General features: G+C 35.9%; 1 protein-coding gene across 4 annotated transcripts in view; it reads right to left on the bottom strand.

The window, feature by feature from the left end:
* Positions 1 to 21,768, bottom strand: part of LOC106873104 (uncharacterized) — a 259,225-nt gene that overhangs the window by 171,172 nt on the left and 66,285 nt on the right. The window contains exon 1 of one of the 4 annotated variants that reach the window (XM_052975586.1): positions 17,940 to 18,007. The exons of the other annotated variants lie outside the window; for them this stretch is intronic. The gene's annotated coding sequence lies outside the window, so the exon portion shown is untranslated. Of the gene's footprint in view, positions 1 to 17,939; positions 18,008 to 21,768 lie in introns of those variants that run through there. 4 annotated transcript variants of the gene reach the window in all.

The following is a 21,768-nucleotide window of genomic DNA, read 5'->3' as shown; positions in this document are numbered from 1 at the left end:
ATATATATATATATATATATATATACATATATCTTTTATCTTTTACTTATTTCAGTCATTAAACTGTGACCATGATGGGTGCCACTGTGAAGAATTTTTAGTCAAATGAATCAACACCAGTACTTTTTTATTTTTTTAAAGCCTGGTACTTATTCTATTGATCTTCTTGCTGAACTGCTAAGTTACAGGAATGTAAACACAGGCTGTCAAGTGGTGGTGGAGGAACAAACATAGACACAAAAACACACATATATACAATGGGCTTCTTTCAGTTTTCCTCTATCAAATCCACTTACAAAGCTTTGGCCAGCTCATTGCTATAGTAGAAGACACTTGCTCGGGTGCAAGAACCATGAACCATGTGGTTGGGAAGTAAGATTCTTACCACGCAACCACACCTAAATTTTATCCTTTTAATTCATCTTTTATTTCTTTAAACTATAAACTACATAATATCTGGTAAAACATGAAAAAAAGGTAAATAATCAATACTCTTCTAAGTTCATTTCAATTACATCTAAAAATACAGTTTTTATTAAATGAGAGAATTTGAAAAGAATTTTTTGAAATGCTTTGCTTGTGATTAATACATTAACATATTGTTAGAGATGCTGACTTGCACTGTAGAATGTTGATGGGTCCTGCTAGTTATTATTAAAAGATGGCAAACTGGAAGAATCATTAGCATGCTGGGACAAAATGCTTAGCAGCCTTCTTCCAGCTCTTTACATGCTGAGTTTAATGCAGGATCAATAAAATAAGTGCCAGTTAAGCACTGGAGTTGGTATAATCAACTAGCCCCTAAAATTGTAAGCCTTATACCTATAGTAGAAAGAACTATTATTATCAAGGTGGCAGAATCAACATGCTGGGCAAAATGATTAGCAATATTTTTTCTGGTTTTATGTTCTGAGTTCAAATTCAGCTGAGGTCAACTATGCCTTTCATCTTTTCAGGGCTGATAAGATATGGTACCAGTTGCTCCTTCCACAAAATTGCTGGCCTTGTGCCAAAAATTATCATTATTACCATGTCACTTAAACTGGGTCTTTAGCTTCTCTGGCAATAACAGCCATCAATTATTCTTCTCACCCCTGCTATTTTGTTACCAAAATAGGGGAAAAAACCCATTCCAAGTAAGAAGTTTTAACTATTCTATAGCCAACAAGCAAGAAAGAAAATGTAATATTAAAAGTTGCAACGCTAAAAAGGGAATAAAAAATATAATAATGTAAATAACAAAGCAGATCTTCTCCACCATCACCACCACCATCACCAGTTGCAGAACCCTCCCCAGACACCCCACCACCTGTTGCAGACCCTCCCACCACCACCAGTTACAAACATAAAATTGTATTAGTTTTTCATGAGATGGATAAAGAAAATCCATAGTTGCAGCATTGATCCAGTTGACAACACCAACATTAAGTGACAGCAGTTTATTGGTCAAAATCAATGAGAACTTTCACACAAATGGGTTTATGTCTCAGTGCTCCACTCTAGGTGTTAGTGAATATTTCATTGACTAGCAACAAATGTTGTTGTTGTTGAGGCCCTGATGGAGCAAACTTTAATAAAAAATATTCCAGTCACGCCCTTCCTAGCTTTCTCTTGAACATTGTCTGTCTTGGATTACATTATGCAATGTATCTCCACCCCTTGTTGAAGATGGTATGCAGTATTTTGAGGGAGATGTAACTGCTATTACTAGCAAGTTGAGTAGGTATTGATGGATAAGGGTGCACACTGAATTGTACAAATAAAAAGGTTGATATTTGGGTGATAGTGAGGTTGGTAGTCTGACTGTCTGGATGGTGAGATACAGTTGTACTTTAATAATTCGTGAGAGTGTGTGTGTGTGTGTGTGTGTGTGTGTGTGTGTGTAAAGAAAGGGGGAGAGAAAGAGAGAGATGGATAGACACAGAGAAAGGGGGAAGCAATGTTCCATGGTGGTATTGTATGAAGTAAAATCATGGGTAGGGGTTAATGGGTGTGTAGTAAGATACAGTGGAAGTAGGGGGGAGGGTTCAGGGGCTTGAGAAAGACAATGGAGAAAGATTTGGTTCAACAATATTAGGAACTTTGTTTATAGAGAAATAAAAACAACACACACACAAGTAAAATATAGCATAAAGTAAAATACAAATGCACACTGTAAGATATACATACACATAAATATACACACACACACACATGATAACCGAGATTTACACATGGATACAATATATGCATACACACATACACAGCAACTGCCACCATCATCAACATACACATACACACACTCTCTCTCTCAAGTTGATTTCACTCATTCACACACACAACCACAACCAAATCTCCTCCATGCATATACAAGGGAGTACCCAAAAGAAACTGGAATTTTGCAATATTTTATTCACTTAGTTTTACATGTTTACACTTTTATCACCTTCAAAATATTCTCCATTTGAAGCAATGCATCAGCCCAGATGTGTTTTCCACTGTTGGAAGCAGTGCTAGAACTGGTGCAAAGTGATGCCTTTTAATGCCTCCGCCGTTTTTCCCTTCACGTCTCCTACATCTGCAAATTCTGAAACACCAGCTTTCATTGCCAGGAAATAGAGATTGAATGCAGGGATATTGTATTTCCTATCTTATCTAAATTAACTATTGCTTAACGATCCTCTCACACCGTCTCCAATGAAGGGATATAATAAATATCCTGGAAACAGCTGTAAGACCTTCTATTTATAAATGTTTTATAATGCACACAGCCTTGGCTTTTTATCTCATTACGAAAAAGTAAATCCTTATATTCACACGCTGATATATGACCTACGTTGGACCCCTTATTCACATAATCACTGAACCTGGAGCTTAACTATGGTCTATCCATAGCACTTACTCAGCATTACCTGAAACCTCTGGGTCTAATTGACACCACTATTGCTCATAACCTCCTATATATGTGTGTGTGTGTGTGTGAGTCTTTGTGTCAGTGTTTGCCCCCATCACTGCTTGACAACCAGTGTTGGTGTGCTTACATCCCTGTAACTTAGTGGTTCAACAAAAGAGACTAATAGCATAAGTACTAGGCTTAAAAAATAAGTCCTGAGGTTGATTTGCTCAACTAAAACAACCCTTCAAGGTGGTGCTCCAGCATGACTGCAGTCATACGACTGAAAAAAATGAAAGAAACGAAGAATATATATGTGTGTGTGTGTGTGTGTAAACAAAGGAGATGTAAACTACAATGAAAAGCACCAAATATGGTCAAATCACGATAGTAAAAATGACTGATATAGCTAACGCAGTAATAACGTTGGAAAATAAAGTCAGAATTGCCATATATACAAATAAATATAACAAATGCTCATGCAGAGAAAAATCAAAATGACCATCGATGAACCTCTGTATGAGTATAAATCTTGTATATAAATGTACTGTGCACACAAACAGAGGACTGTATGTTTATATTGGGCTGACAGCTGATTCATTCAAGAATCATTATCGTAACCATGTTGTCAGCTTCAAGAAAATCAAGAGACATTCAACATCTTTGGCCAATTTTGTGCAGTGACTTAAGGAAGGTCAAATTAAGTATAACATAACTTGGTCCATAGCAAGGGATGCAAAATCATATAATATCATTTCCAAGAGATGCCGACTCTGCTCTGAGGAATCCCTGTCTATTCTGTGGACCAATGAGAAGATCATTAATAGAATTTCTAAATGAAGATGCCTACATGCATATAAATTATAAATGAACTTTCGCACAATGCAGTAGGAATGAATTTGAGTAAATGTTAACATAAGTTACTTTAAGGTATGGATCAATTAAATTTGGCTTTAACCTCCCCATCTTATAATAAATCTGCTTGTCATTACGTTACTTAGCCCTTCGGTAACACTTTCACATGATTAGAGAAAAAGAGGGAGAATGAAAATGAGGATAAGGCAAAGATGCAGAAAAAGAGAGAAAGAAAAGGAGGGAGAGTGAAAAGACGGAGAGAAAAACATCCATGACATGTTGTAGGGAGAACATAATATTTATTACGTGGTTAAAAATGTTAGTTGAAGGTAGTGATATAAAGAAAGAGAAATAGAAATATAATTTTAGTAGAGGGGTGATGTTCTGATGGTGAGATTAAAGAAGGGAAGAGCGAGAGAGAGAGAGAGAGAGAGAGAGAGAGAAAGAAAGAAAAAGGGAGATAGAGAGACATGTTGGTGGTGGTGAGTGCATAGTGAAAAGTAATTTTAAAAAAAATTGAACTAAGTTTTTTAAATCACCTATCACTTAACACATGCACATCCCAAACTTGCCATTCACTTTAGAAAGAAACCAGTTTCCCATCCACATGTCATATGCAATGACTATCAATAAATCACAAGGGTAGACATTTGATAAAATGGCGCTGTTCTTGCCTGAACCTGTATTCGGTCATAGTTAGCTATATGTTGCATTCTCAAGGACTCACATACAATCTGATGTAAGAGTTGAAGTTATCAACACTGACAAACAAGGGAAAAGAAGAGGGAAAACTTACATGAAGAACATAGTCTGCAAAGAAGTACTGGATTGAAAGGTGTACGCAAATTGAAATATGCATTGGCTCTAATCCATTGCCTTGGCTTATAAGTTACCGATGATGTAGGTTTCAGAGTATACCATATTGCATCAAATTTTTACCCCCGTGAAATATAAAATAATTTTTCTTACTATGAAATTTTTTAATGTAATTTATTGTTTTATGGGGGAAATGGAAAAATAAGAGTGAATATCTATTTCAAAAGTGCTGAGTATTAAGTCTATAAAATTGTGCATAAAGTATATATATAAATTGCATTAAGTAATCATCATATTCCAATTTTCTTCACTTTTCAATGAATAGCAGATGAGTGACTATCTTTTGATAGACACAACACAGGCTTCGCTTTCAGGTTGTTTGGATAAAATTTTCAGGAATAACCCAATAGGTTTACTGTTAATTCCATGAAATATTCACAGGTCCCACTAGTTCTTGTAAACATCAAGTAGCAACCTAACTTGCTATGTGAACATATGTGCACCAAACCACACATGCGTATGCTTGCATCTTCACGTATGCTTGCATCTTCACGTATGCTTGTATGAGCAAGTGTACATGCGCCATACAACTTATACGAGTCTTTTTAATATTTTTTCGCTGTACTACATGTTCATTTCTTTTTTGCATGTTATTTTATTATTGATCTTGTATATTTGCTACTTTTCTTTACATAAAATGAGAAAATACATTGTGGAACTGTTATTTTAATGAGTTATATCTACTTATCACCCAAAGAGACACATCAACATCATCAGATGATCCTGAACCAGTTGTTAAGTGTCCCACCCATGAGGGATCGATGTTAGATGTGTTCAAATAATTGTAGTGATTAATAATAATTCTCGTATCTTCCATCTTTCATTTACCAGATATATATATATATATATATATATATATATATATATATATATATATATGCATGTATACACACATATACATATATATATATATGCACACATATATATACACACACATATATATATTCACATATATACACATACATGTATACATACACACACACATATACATATATACACACATACATGCACATATGCACACATACATAACTATATAATTGTTTATTTAGTAACTGTTGTTATTAGATACAGATATAATACTGATAAGCTATCTATACACTATATATACTATATAACTTATGTACTATCTATCTATAATACATTAAAAGTCAGATTGAATCTTGCTTGCTTGCTTGCAATGTTACTCAGGCAAACCAGCGCATAATGGGAAAATACTATGAATTAAGTCTCCCCTGAAATATAAATACAAGCAGAATGAAACAAATTTCATGTAAATTGGATAAGTAGTTGTGAAGATATTAAAGGTTTTCAGGGTATAAATATCCAAAACGATGCATTACGGGAAAAGTCTCCAAAATTATCTTAATCCTGGAAGGATTAAAATACCTTTCGATTATACAGTGACTTGACAACAAAAAATGTTTCTATTTTCACTTTTGTTAAACACACTATTTTAATCATTTAGAAATATTTTTGAGTGAGTGTGATCTCAAAAATATAAGCTGCTTGTACAATAAGTAATTATATTTTAACTTTCTTTAAACAGACAATATTTTAATTGTTTTTAAAATTATTTTCAAGTGAATACCATTACAAAAATTCTTTTTGGCATAAACATTTTGTAAAAGACCCATTCGTAACCTCAGTGTGAAATAATTTTTTTCCATGGGTATTTTTTGAGTGCATTCAATGTATCTCACTTCCAAAGATCTGGCTGCTATTTCTAGCATGCCCTGCTACCACGTAACTGCTATTTGCGATAAAGGACCCAAAATACTTGTTATGTGGTAGCACGACGTGCAAGAAATAGCAGCCAAATCTTTCCTTTTCTAGGGAAAGGAGCTGCTTATGCATGATTTCAATGTCACATTCATTGAAAGTATGCAAAATAACCTGGAAAAGAAAAAAAAACCCATGAAACAAAACTCCATTGCTGGGAAACTCAGACTTTCTTGGTGACCTAACAAGGTCATGGGTAGTCTAGTATACTATTAAAAATGAACCTCAATCTTGCTTGCTTGGAATGTTACTCAGCCAAATGGCGCATAATGGTAAAATAATTTGAAAGTAAAGTGTCCCTAAAATGTGAATACAAACAGAATAAAACAAGTTTCACGTAAATCAGACCACTGGTTCTTGAGATAGGAAGGAGGTTCAGGTACTTCGAACTACTGGTGATCCAACAGGTCACAGGTAGTCTAACTCATCATAAATGTCATAATAAAACTCATCATTAATGTCAAAATGGTTTGTTGTCCAACTCTAACCTGGTCATATTAACACAACACAGGTGTACAATGTCATCTAACAGAATGTATAACGAAAGTGGACACTGTACAGCAGTTGTGTGTGTGTGTGTGTGTGTGATATCTCTTGGTGTATATGTTTGTGTACATCTATGTGTGTATGTTGTATGTTTTGTGCCTTTGCATGCATGTTGTGTATGGCTTTTGTGAATCTTCCACACTGTATTTGCTTTGTTTACAACTCACTTTTACAGAGGAAACGACTGGTCAGGCAAGTACAATTCTGAAAATAACAGTCATCATCCCGTCATCATCATCATCATCAATAGTACCACCACCAACAGCATTATTAGCCACTACCACAGACACCATCACCACCATCAATCAGGTGTTATCAGGAGGCTACAATCTTTCACTACATGCTATTGCTTTTCTAATCTGTTATGGTCTGATGATTAATCCTGGCTATTGGTAGGATTGAAATCTCTAAACAGAATTTGAACTTAGAACTCAAAGAGCAGGAATAGATATCATGATTCTGTCACTCTACCACCCCAGGACTGGTTCTTTATTCTCACCCTTTGACTGGGTCCTCACATTTCACCCTTGATGGCTTATTCACTGAGGTCCCAGTCAAGTGAAATATTATCAATAATTTCCACTTCAGGTTTTGAGTCGTTTTATCAGAAAATGTATGTATGTTTCTGTTGTTTTTCAACAACTTGATAACAATAGCAAATAATGCAGGTGTGTGTGTGTGCATGAGTTACATAGTATCTTACTACTCATTACAGCTGCACACCCTTGTTATCTGTCACACAAAACAACACAACCTTGTTTTTTTGGAATGGGTTTTTTCAGCCTGGTAACCTTCCCATTACTTTACAGATGGGTTGGGTGCATTTTATGGTGCCATCAACACTAGAACAATTATAGGGGGCAGCTCTGTGTCAGAGTTACTGCCCTTTAGGAAGGGGTGGTCTGTGAGGTATTTTGTGACGGGTTTTATACATACATACCATTTCATGTGTATGTATGTACATATGTATACATGAGAAAAAAAAAGTCCTATGGCTTAGTGGTTAAAGTATTTGGCTCGTGATTGTAAGGTCATGTGTCCAATTCCTGGTGGCATGTTGTTTTCCTTGAGCAAAACATAACTCCAGTCAATTCAGCTAGCAAAATTGAGCTGTACTTGTAAATTCAAAAGGCCAACCTTATCACATTCTGTGTCACACAGAATCTCCTTGAGAACTACATTAAGGATACACATGCCTGTTGAGTGCTCAGTCACTTACATGTTTATTTCATGAGCAGGCTGTTCCGTTGATTGGATCAACTGGAACCATCACTATCATAACTGATGGAGTGCTGATATATACAGGGTGCGGTGAATAAACTGTCTAATTTACTCAAAAATGAAAATAACACTAACATCCCATTTTAACAGATATATTTACCAAAATTACATAAAAAGATCTTGAAATACTAAAGAGTACATTTATTCAATAAAATCGCCATTGGCTTCAACCACGGCCTCCAGATGAATTTGGAATATCCTACAACTTTTCTGGACAGCCTCCTTGTTTAAGTTGGTGAATGTTGCCATAATCCTTCCCTTCAGTTCATTTTTGGTGTTACAAGGAGTTTTGTTGGTCTCTCACCCAACTGTGACCCACACATAATAATCAAGGGGGTTGCAGTCTAGGGAGTTAGGTGACCAGATGTTCGGAGTGATGTGGTTGCAGAAATTGTCTGACAGCCATGACTGGGTTCTCCTGTTTGTGTGGCAAGGTGCAGAGTCTTGTTGCCAGACATAGGATCTTCTAGCAGCCACCCTCTTGACCAAGGGCAGCACCACTGCCTCCAGGCACTTGATGTAGGCCTCCATGTTGAGTCTGAGGCCATGTCAAAAGATGAATGGAGGCATAACGACACCATCACTAGTGATCATTCCAAACACCATGATGTTGACTGGATGTTTGATTTTTATCATTCTTGGTACATGTCTTCAGATTGCACTGTCTTCAGATTGATACCTAGACACTCTGGAATGTTCACATTGAAGCTTCTGGCATGAATGCCAAGCAGCACAGCATGTCATTTCCAAATTTCTGGCAGAGTGAATTGTGTCATGGTGCTGTTTTTCTCACAAATGGTGCCCAACTGACCCTACTATACTGTGTAGTCGACAAAATCAAAAACAAACGATGTATATGAGTGAAATTACAAATATAAAATGGCAACAATTAACCCATCACACTCTGTATATGAGAATGTACACAGATCAAGATCTGTATGTGTGTGCATGTGTGTGTATCATCAGACACACATATACATATTTAATAAAAATACCCAAGAGTATTTAGTTTCATAACAAAATGGATGGAAGAAGACCATAAAATGAGTGTTAAAGGTTGATGTCAAGATGCTAAAGGTTAAGTAACTTAAAGAAGACATGCAAAGATAAAGTGGTGATGAAGGTTGACCTCAAGAGTTTGGTTGTAGCTAACAAATGAAATGACTAGGAATAGTAATAAATTGTCAGATGCTGGGCTGAAGAAGATTATTCTAACCCATGTAAACTTGAAAAAACAGGAGATTCAAAGAATCAAGCAGAACCCACAGTAAGTACTCTGGTCAAAAACCCAGCTATCAGGTCACCAAAGTAATTTAATAACAAATGTATTTTAACAGGATTAAGCACCTAAAAATTCAAGATATACGAACAGTACTGTTTCTATTGTGGAGTATATAATAAGCATAAAAAAAGTGTTATAGGCAAAAAGTTTTCAGATTTCTGTAGAGGTTGAAGGCAACAAACTTAACTGCCTTTTGTTCTGCATTCAAATTCCACCAAGGTCAACTTTGCCTTTGAGGGTCACTAAAACAAGTGCCAGTTGAGCACTGGGGTTGATGTAATAGACTTACCCCCACCCCCAAAATTTGGAATCAATAATCTTGTAGAGGTTACAGTTGTTTTATAATCTACTCAGAGCTACATCATCAACTTCCATGCAGAAATATTTACACACACACACAAATATATATATTGAAGTCAAAACAATGCAATTTAAAAAAATAAACAGGTTAATAGTTTTACCTGGTATTTCAGTATTGCAGAGTTAGGACTCCCACATCATGAAATCTATGGAAAAAAGTTGTTATCACTGATTTTTGTGTCCAGTAGTGTCAATAAATAATTCTTTTCCATAGATTTCCCAAGAAAGAGGTCATCAGCTAGAAATATTGAAATATTAGGAAAAACTATCAACCTGCTTTATCTTAATAAATTGCATTACTTTGGGTTAAAAATAAATTAAAAGCATTTATATTTATGAGACAATACTTCACAGAAACTATGCTACTCCTAAAAGATGCACACTGACAGGGGTTCCAGTTGATCTGATCAATAGAGCAGCTTGTTTGCAAAGTTAATGTGCAAGTGGCTGAGCACTCCACAGACATGCATACCCTTAATGTAGATTCTCAGGGAGATTCAGCGTGACACAGAATGTGACATGCTGGCTTTTTGAATTACATGTACAACTTGTTTTTGCCAGCTGAGTGGACGAGAACAATGTGAAATAAAGTGTCTTGCTCAAGGAGACAACACAGAATAAAACAAGTTTCATGTAAATTGGACCACTGGTTCTTGAGATGGGGTATAAATACCCAAAACAGTGCATAACGGGAAAATACTCTGAAAATAACCCCGAAAAGGAAGAAACTCTCTAACCTTTCCATTAGACACATTATAATGGGCAAAAGTCTAAATGACTAACTTGCCAATGAAAAAATACGATTTGTTTTTACAGTAAATGTTTCTATTTTCACTTTTGTTAAACAATATTTTAATCATTTAGAAATATTTTTGAGTGAGTGTGATCTCAAAAATATAAGTTGTTTGTACAGTAAGTATTTATATTTTAGCTTTCTTTAAACAGACAATATTTAAATTGTTTTTAAAATTATTTTCAAGTGAATACCATTACAACATTTTTTTTGGCATATTCAAAAAATATTTTAAAGTGAAACTGACTTCAAAAATATGGTAAATATTTCATAAAAGACCCATTCATAATCTCGGTGTGAAATAATGTTTCCACAGGTTTATTTTGAGTGCATTCAATGTATCTCACCTCCAAAGATTTGGCTGCTATTCCTAGCATGTTCTGTCTGCTACTATGTAACAGTTATTTGTGATAAAGGACCTGGACCTGAAATAGCTATTACGTGGTAGCAGAGCGTGCAAGAAATAGCAGCCAAATCTTTCCTTTTTGGAGGAAAGGAGCCATTTATGCGTAATTTTGATGTCATATTTGTTGAAAGCATGTGAAATATATATATATAAGAGTGTGTATTTCAAATACTATTTCAGTATGTACAAATAAACCACCTCACTTCGTTCTACTGAGTTGCTATGGAGACATCCAGTTAACTGACCCATGTAATAGCATGCAAAACATGCGGAAAACAAGCATTAACTGTAACAATGACAATGATGATGATGATGATGATGATGATGACAATGGAGACAGATGATGATGGCGATGATGTCGAGGGTTACATTTATAATTATGATGATGATGATGCTTTAACTACAATCCCCTGCCACCATTAGCACTACTCTTTTCCCTCCACCTTTCCAACTGAGAACTCTCTCTCTCACTCTCAACCTGTCAATACAAACACTGAACACTGCCATTCAAGTTTCCCCACCCGCTTTACACACCACCCCACATCTAATACTCTCTCTCTCTCTCTCTCACCACCACTACCACTACCACCACCACCACAAACCTTCACAGAAACACACAAATAGTGCAGCTCCATGGAACTGTACTTCATGCATGAGTGCACCATTCCGCAACAGCTATTGATTCTACAAGTTTCGAAAGATCAGCCAGCACGGTCTGAAAATACCATTAATCTTCACATTGTGTGCAGCATCATAAATGGTAACCATAGACAGCTGGAAAGGCACTGACAGATCATTTTGAACATCAACCAGACTACACACATACACACACACACATTGCATATGTAAATATGTACTTGTTGCTTAACCCTACGAGAGCGCCATACACAAGAGTACAAGTGGTTCAGATATTTCCAACATGGCAAAAAAATGTTGATATTGATGAATGATCTGGGAGACCCGCAACCAGCAGAACTGAGAAAAACATCACAGATGTGCATGCAACTGTGAGGCGAAATTATCGAATCACCATCTGTGATGATGTGCAGATTAGTTACATTTCAGTTCAGTCGATTATCATTGAAGATTTGGGTATGAAATGCATGTCTACCAAATTTGTGCCAAAGCTGGTTTCAGCTGACCAAAGAAGACACTCGGGTTTCAGTTGCACAAGATCACCTTGATTGTGTCGAGAATGATGAAAACTTTTTTTAAACTTTGCAGAGGCCTCTGAGCAGGTATCGCTAAGCTTTGGTAAAATTTGATGCAAATTCTCTGGTCAACTTTCTCTGTCATAGTCAATGCAACGATCACCCACTACACACTGTCCTTCCAAGCACTGCTGTAAAGAGTGAAAGTGAGCTAGGACATTAAAACTTAGTGTGCATGCACAGTAGAGTTTAAGGTCAATCTCTGCCAAGCAGCTTCACTCTGCATGCTTTAGCTCCGTTACTATGGCAACAGTCTGTATACTTATTAATCAGACCACGTATATATGCATATGTACATGTATGTGTGTATCTATCTATTTATATACATATATATATATATATATATATTATATATGTGTGTGTGTGTGTGTGTATGTTAATGCAATAGAAACAATTGTTGGATTTATAAGGTGAAATCTATAATAGAGATATAATTTTCTCTGTACCAATTTTTCACATATACATATAGATGTGTGTGTGTGTGCATGTGTGTGTGTGTGCATGTGTGTGTGTGTGGGGGGGTGTGCATGTGTGTGTGTATGTTTAGTAACAGTAATCACATATTCACCCAAAGATAAACAATCTTCTCCACCACCACTATAGTCAATGTCCAATATTATCACTAAGACTGTCAACAAGGACACACACACTCCATTTATTTCTGTGTCTTTCTGGCTGTTCTGTCAATCTGAAACACATATTTGTTAGCTGAATGGAATGGAACATGAAGTACCTTGCCCTACAATACAACTTGCCTCCCATGCTGGGAATTAAACCTACGTACTTATGGTTGACATTCCAGTTACACAGGTCATGTATCTTTTCAACACAGTTATCAGGAGTCTTGTAAAGATTACCTTTGTTCATGTCATTCACCCTAATTATGAACAAAGACTTATGGTTAAAGGGTATTGGCTTCTATTTCTAACTGGTTGAGCAACCCTCATAGTAATACAAATGACAATAGTTTTTGATGTTTGCTGACCTCAAGTCAACTTTGATTCAACAGACCTATCATTAAAGAAGCTCTAACCATGACCATTCCATCTGCATTTCAAACACAGTATCTACATTATCCAGTGTATCTAATGTGTAGTTTGAGAGACATTTAGCAGCTATTTATTGTGGATGAAATTGTGAAGGATTGTCTTCCTCTCCAGGAGGAATTTATCAGCCAAGTAGAACTAAGCAGGTCTGTTTTTATTTCTTTGAAATATGGCAAGATGGTTAGAATTCAATTCCATGCAGGTGTCCTTGAGCAAAGCACTTCATCTCATGCTGCTTCAGTCTATTCAAATGAAAATGAAAGGCAGCTAAGGAGGGTGGGTTAGTTAACCTAGCATCCAGTCAAGGGGTTGTTTTGTATAAATCAGTTAATGCTTAAAATATTGGGATAAGCCCCAGCCCAATAAGACTGTAGATGTAAGACAGACTTTAGGAAAAGAGGGTACAGGTCACCATGACCACCACCACTGCTCTGTATGATAGCTAACTGTATGCTGGAGTGTACCATTTCATCATCAGTCCAGTAAAGACATGAGAGAACTGGATAAAACTGGTCTGGGAGGTAGGTATGGTGGCCTAGTTGTTTGACTTTCTGTATGTTATAGGACTGTTTGATCAGTGCCAACTACACAGAAACAATAACAATATGAACCAACAAGTATGTCTTTATATGGTCACTCACTCTGCTAGAAATAGGAGCCAAATCTCAATAAAGTCACACCATACTGGCTCAAAAAACAAAGTATACATGAGATATTGTTAGCACTTATATCCAAACTGACAGGTTGGTCATCACTGGAAAGTCTTTGATCATATGTCTACTTACATATAACATGTGGTTAAACAACAATACCAACGCTCTGATAGATGGGCAAAGCCCAACAGTTATTTTTGAAACAACCTGATGAAATTTTTGGAGAGGGGAGATCATGAATAGATCTGTATTGTTGCAGGAGGGTGGGCAATTATATGCAGAGGAGATATCCAGGGTGGGGGAATTTTAGAAAATTGTGGTAAGAAAGAAGTAATTTCAGTGTGGGAAAGATGGAGGTAGGGTGAGGACAATAGAGATGTAGGAGGTATAGTTCCAATGATTGAAAGAAATAAAAGAAATTTCTAAATGTTGACAGGCATAGCTGAGTGGTAAGAAGTTTACTTTCCAACCACATGGTTCCAGGTTCAGTCCCACTGCATGGCACCTTGGGTAAGTGTCATCTTGGGCCAACCAAAGCCCTGTGAGTGAATTTGGTAGATGGATACTGAAAAAAGCCCATTGTGTGTGTCCCACCATCAAATGGCAACCAGTGTTGATACGTTTATGTCCTTGTAACTTCATGGTTTGGCAAAAAGAGACTGATAGAATAAGTACCAGGCTTAAAATAAAAATAAGGATTAGGGCTGATTCATTCAACCAGAGAAGTGTCCTAGCCCAGTATGGCTGCAGTCTGATGACTGAAACAAATAAAAGATAAAAAAGTTAACTTGTGTAGTGAGTAATATGGTTAGACTTAAGTCATCATTACCACAAATACTACAATGGTTTTAATACCATCACCAATGCTGTCACCACTACCAGGATTCTCTTTATCCACAAGGTCAAAACTTATTTTCAGTTAAAAATAGCTTTAACAATTTAGTTGCTCATTATCATTACAAAGTTAACATTCAAACATCCCAATTCTAGAATTAATTATTAAAGTTAGCCAACAAACATTTAGGTGGATCTATTTTCAGAAGTAGACAAGGTTGGAGTTTGAACTTTCAGCATATGAGATTGAAGAGGGAGAGGCTTCAATGCAGTTGCTAGGTGTGTGAAAATTAACAACCAAATCTCCTTCAAATTACAACCTAAGGTCTTAACAAGGTCACATTGGATAATCCAATCCTCTTGTAAACTTTATACAGTAGCCATAGTAGAAACACTTTTAACTCTTTAGCATTTAAACCAGCTAACATCTTTCTACCCTCTGCTGTCCAATACCAGTCATATGTCAGAATCATATGAATCAATTGCACATACACATATGTGTATACATATATATCCGTTTGTATATGTATACATACTCATACATGTACCTACCTTGTTCACCTTAATATAAAGAATGCCTATGAAGATTAAAACAATAAATGTTAATTATATTAATTATCAAATGTAAAAATCAAAGATGTTCAATTTATTATAAAGAATGCTAATTAAATACAGGAAATCCATATTTCAAAAATTCAGATATTTTGATGTTTGATGAACAAATTTTTGAATTCAGTATATTAAACGTGACCATGTTAAACAACACAGACCATTTTGAATGCTAAAAGGCATTACATTGAGTGAAATTAAAGGCAAAATTATTCTTGCTTTGCCTATAGAGTAGGGACAAAAAAACGTTTACTATATAACACTTTAAGATTGTTGATTGTTTACACTGGTTTGTGGCAATGTTTTATTCTTGGTGGATAAACTAACTTTTAAAAACTTGAACACTTGAACAGAAACAGTATCAACAATGACATAGAAATAATCTTTGTTATTTTCACAAATAGCATGTGTGGCTACACCCAAATCAGTTGACTTAAATAGTAGAACTCTACTGTAGCACATGCCTAAGATATATATGCATATGTATGTGTGCATACAGTGTAATTACATTAAGTATGCATAAGTGTGTGTGCGTGTGCATGCATGTTTAGATGTGTGTGTATGTATATATATATATATATATATATATATATATATATATATATATATATATATATATATAAATTGAGTGTTCATGTTATATTCAACCATCTTTTGTTTTCTTTTTCAGGAACAGCTTGAATATTGGTAAACAGTCAACACCGTTGGAGAACAAAAGGATTATGAGAAAGGATTATGTAGTTGAGAAAAAGTTAGCTGACAAGGAGGGCTGTATTTTGCATGTCAGAGTTCACCCTCACATCTTTGAACAGAGCTTTAAGCTCAATTCAGATGGCTATGTGAAGCTGCGGTCAATCCCGGACTGGAGAGGGTTGCTGCAGAAAAGCCATATGTACAGCAGCAGGATTCAGCTCTTTGTCATACTAGCCCCAATTTCTGGTTTTCTAATTCCCAGGATTGTAATCCGATGAATTACTATGTGTGGTATGTGGTTGAGAGACACCATTCCCTCTGCCTGGAACACCAAGACCAAGTGGTAGCCAAGATCAAGGAGGTGTTTGAAAAGCTTCCCAGGGAAATGGTATGGAACACATGTGCCAGATTCCAGAGCCATCTTGAGGCCATGGTGAAAGCTGAGGGTGGCTACTTTGAGTAAACCATTATCTCCTAGTCATAATCTACTTTATATTCTTTTATATATTTAAATACTTTTATTTTTTGATGGGATATTGTGTTTTCTTTTCCTTTTAAACAAACTATCAAATTTAGCCCAAACATCCTGTATGTGCGCATGCGTGTATGTGTAAATATTTACCTTCTGTATTGAGCTATAAGCACTGAAGTAAGTTTGTTGTCATTTTGCTGTCAACAAGTCATCCAGTATCTCTGTACTTTCAAAGATGTATAGAATAAAACATCCCTTACTTGAAACACAGGTAAGGGTTAGCAACAGGAAAGGCATCCAGTGCTTAAAAACAATAGTTTGATAACATGTATACATCCAATATATACTAGAATGTAAAAATGGGTGTAAAACAAACTGATATATGGCTGTGTGATTAAGAAGTCACTTCCCAATTATATAGTTCCAGGTTCAGTCCCACTGCATGGCATGTTAGGCAAGCATATTCTACTATAGTCTAAAGCTAACCAAAGCCTTGTGTGTGGATTTGGTAGATGTGCATGTTTATGTCTCCTTGTCTTGACATTGCACAAGAGATGTAAATGAGTGTCACAATCATATAAGCAGTTTTGCTCATTGCAAATCTTCCATAACATGTCTGAACATGAAAAATTACTACTTCACTTGGAAACAGGTGAGGGCTAGCAACATAAAGAGCATCTGGCTGCAGAATATCTGACTAAATCAATTCTTCTGACCCATGGTAACATGAAAAAGTAAACATTAGAATGATGATGGTCGTGATGATGAAGATGATATTCATATGAAAGACAGGAAATTTTGTAATTTTTGTAGGTAAGCACTCATCAGTAGAGCTGCTGCTCACAAAACTTCAAAGTCCCTGTCATTTTGTTTTTCATTTCAATAAGATATAGAAACTATATCTATATTGAGTCCTTTATCTGTTGGCGATGCACAGAGTTTTTTTAAAAGCTTCCTATAAAATACACAGAGTGCATGTATGTGTGTGTGTGTGTGTGTGTGTGTGTGTGTAGAAAGAAAAAAAGAGAGAGAGGGGGAAATGTGTGTGCGCACACACACACATAACCAAGATGTATAGTGCTGGTTTCACTAAAAATGGTATCAAGTCCACTCTATGAAGTGGCTGGTGTTGGAAAGTACATAGAGCTGTAGAAACTGTGCCAAAACCAGGCATCAAAGCAAGACATGGTCCTCCAACACAACAAGTTCTGCCAAAGTCTCCAACCCTCACTAGCATAGAAAGCAGGTGTAAAATGATGGTGACAATCACACACACACACACACATACATATATACCTGCCACATACATTCATATATAGATATACACAGACATATATACACATATATTCATGTATTATTCTATAAACCTACCTGCTCACAACATCAACAAACACTGCAGCAGCAGACAGTAAAATGTGCACTAGATAAATGTCACAAGCCGCAGCAGTAGCAGCTATATCAATAACAAAAAATATTTGCTGCAGCGACAACAACAATTGCATCAATCCACAATAAATAACGAACAACATCTGATGCAGCAATTTCACACCACCACCCCTGCCACTACAAAACAACAAATACAAGCATATAATCGTGACATGGTTGCTTGATTTGCAAGAAATAACAGCCAAATCTCCCTCATATCACACCAGCTCACTGTCTCAGAAGACATCGCATTACATGATTTTGAATTCTCCCAGCAGACAGAACAAAACAAGAGAGGATGGTCACAGTTGAAATGTCTTTTATTGGAGATTTGTTGAATCAAGGATGACCAAGGGTTAAACAACAACAACAGCAACTGTTTCTGTAGGAATCCACAGCAACAACAACAACAACGGTCGATACAATTATTTCACAAGATCAGCAAACTGCTGCACACTGCTGCAACTTAACATTGTTGTAGTCAAGGCAACTGGACAAAATGGAGATTTCTTTTCTTGAAGGAGAGAGGTGGAGGAGGGAGTTGCCCTTTAGATTTGTTTTTTAAAAAAAGAACTCTCTTTCACTCATTCGCTCTCTTTCCTTTTTTTGTCTCTATCTCCATCTTCTTTTGTCTCTTTGCCCCTTTCTCTCACACTCACCATCTATACTCAGTGAACTCCTAGTTAAAATGAAAGACGGAAGGATGGGGATCAGTGGTGGGGGTTGCAGTGCCACAACTGAAGATGGAGGTAAATGAATGTCAGAAGTGTCCAGGTGTCTTCACACACCTCACTGCAACAACAACCATAGCAGGTTGCAGATGAAACACCCGCAACAACAACAACATGAAGTTTCTATACATGGTGGCTAACTCTGCTTGAAATAGCAACTAAATCTCCTTCAAACTACACACTAGTGCCTTAAAGGGAAGGACACACAAAATAATGTAGTCATGACTAATGTCATTGATTATAGGTCAATTGGATTCAGGATGACCTAAAGTTAAACAGAAATGGTGTAAGTGGCTACAGCAACAATAAGAAAATCAAAGAGAGCCTCTACTTGGTTACTTAATCTGCTAGGAATAGCAACCAAATCACCTTCAAATCACACCTTACTGTCTCAAATGAAGCACACTATTTCTGGAGAAAAAAAATGATCATACTTGGAATATTTTAGATCAGAGACAGGATTGTTTGATCAAAGTTGGCCAGGAAATGAAACAATAGCAACAACGCCATTGACATGCGGGAATCTATAATTGCATGAAAAAGTAACCAATTCTCCCTGAAACACACACTTTGATCTCAAAAGCAAAGAAATAAAAAGTGAAAAAAACACTATGGATGTATATTGTCTGGAAAAGGCAGGACAGGATAAGAAAAATGTTTGCCATCATTTGGTGGGGGAAGAGTAATAGTGAAATGGGGGAGAATAAAATTATGAAGTGAACTAATTTATTGTTAACCAAAGTCAAGCCATACAGAGGCACATATATACATATACAAATAAAGAGATATTTTCACTTGTTTCAGTCACTGGACTGTAGCCATTCTTGGACACCACCTTGAAGAGTTCTTAGTCAAACAAATCAACCCCAGTACTTCTTTTAAGCCCTTTTATTGAACCACTAGGTTATGAGAATGCAAACAAACCAACATTATTTTTCCAAAGAATAAGAGAACAAACACATACACACACAAACATATATTTACACATACCCACACATATGTGTGTTTAAATTTGTGTATGTGTGAATATTTGTGTTGTATACTGATGTATCAAGTTGGATGTGTTTATCTGAAATTATGACTTAGAGGTTCAATAAAAAAGAAGATCACTATAATTAAATACCATACTGAAACATATACTGGCTTTGATATGATTGAATTATAACACCGAAAAGACACTGGTCCAGCAAGGATAGAAATCTTTTAAATGATAAAAATATATATAACTGCAGGTGTGTACATATATATATTTTGTTATGTCTGGGGAGTCATAGTGCCTTAATATAACACACTCACTGGTTCAATTTCAATTCATTTATTTATTTATTCCAGAAAGCCTTTTTGCTGCTGCATTTGCAACTGTATCAAAATCCATGGATATGGTCGCAAATGCAGCGACAAAACTGCTTTCTGGAATAAATAAATGAATAAATAAATAAATGAGTAGAAATTGAACCAGTGTGTTATATTAAGGCACTATGACTCTCCCCACACACAACAAAATTTGTTCAACACACAAATTCACATAAGGAATCTTGAAAACCAGATACAAATATTAAGTGCGTATATATATATACACACACACACACACACACACACACACACACACACACACATATATGTATGGAGGAATTATACCAAATATTTACTTCAAAAAATAAATTAGTTAACACTAGACAAGAAAGAAGTTTTAATTGCTTATACAAACGTTTTCTTTTTAAAAAATTTAAATAATAGAATGCATTAATTTATATTATTGCAATAATTTTTTTTCTCCAAACATAGCTGTAATAACTATAATAATTAAGTAGCATATGAAGAATATAAGAACAGAATTCAAATTATAAGATTATATATAATATAACCTAAAAACACTTTAAAGCAATAATAATAAGTTAGAAGAATTTAAAATACAACTGACTACTTCTTTTAATAACCACGTGGTTCTTACTGCCTAGTAATTATCCACAACTACTATTAATAACCTTCACAAAAATTCAAATAATATTATCAATTCTGAAATCCATCAAAAAGTCATGTGACTATAAAGTATATAGAATCAATAAAAAAAATTGTATTCTATAAATAACCATTCTCCAACTAGCCAAGAAAATCTGCCAACTTCAACAAACACTGCTGCTACTACTGCCAAATGTTACCCAAACATTCAGTCGAGAGAAGCAGCTCATTGAAGAATGCCATGGCTTACTACTAACCAAGTCTACTAAGCCTAATTCAAACTAATAACAGAGGAAAATTCCTCTTCAAATAATGTCATACTTATATAACCTGAAGAGATCGTACTAATAACGCATAAATCGCTGCATATAAATATGCAACAATATGCAGTTAATGTAATCGAAACACGTGTCAGACAAATATTATGAATAAACTAACTGGAAATAAACATAGAGTCTGAAAGTTCAAATTCTTCATTCTCCTTATTATCAATATTGTACTTTACATGCAAAGTAACCAAGAAATAAATTGTAACATTGGATAGGAGCTAAAGCAAGTCTACCAAAAAAAAATGCACCATCTGAAGGAACCAGCCTTGGCATTTTACTTAGAGAAATTTGGTATCTGCCTGGATATCATAACCCTCGAGACCCACTATCTACATACATACACACACACACACACACACACACACACACACAAGCATATGAAAGCTACGCCTTTCTCTTTTCCCTTCTTAATCACATAACACACTTCCATTTCAATAAGGGACTGTTTAGCCAAGGATAAACCTCTGTACCTGGCTTTCGTTGACATGGAGAAAGCCTTTGACAGGGTCCCCCGATCCCTTATCTGGTGGTCAATGAGGAAACTTGGGATAGAAGAATGGTTAGTGAGAGCTGTACAAGCCATGTACAGAGATGCTGTCAGTAAGGTGAGGGTTGGCAATGAGTACAGTGATGAATTCTGGGTAGAGGTAGGGGTCCACCAAGGTTCTGTCCACAGCCCCCTCCTATTTATCATAGTCCTCCAGGCGATAACAGAGGAATTCCAGACAGGATGCCCTTGGGAGCTCCTCTATGCTG

The sequence above is a fragment of the Octopus bimaculoides genome, chromosome 21 (genome assembly GCF_001194135.2).
Source record: "Octopus bimaculoides isolate UCB-OBI-ISO-001 chromosome 21, ASM119413v2, whole genome shotgun sequence".
In the NCBI taxonomy this organism is placed as follows: domain Eukaryota; kingdom Metazoa; phylum Mollusca; class Cephalopoda; order Octopoda; family Octopodidae; genus Octopus; species Octopus bimaculoides.
This window is presented reverse-complemented; position numbering and strand designations above follow the sequence as displayed.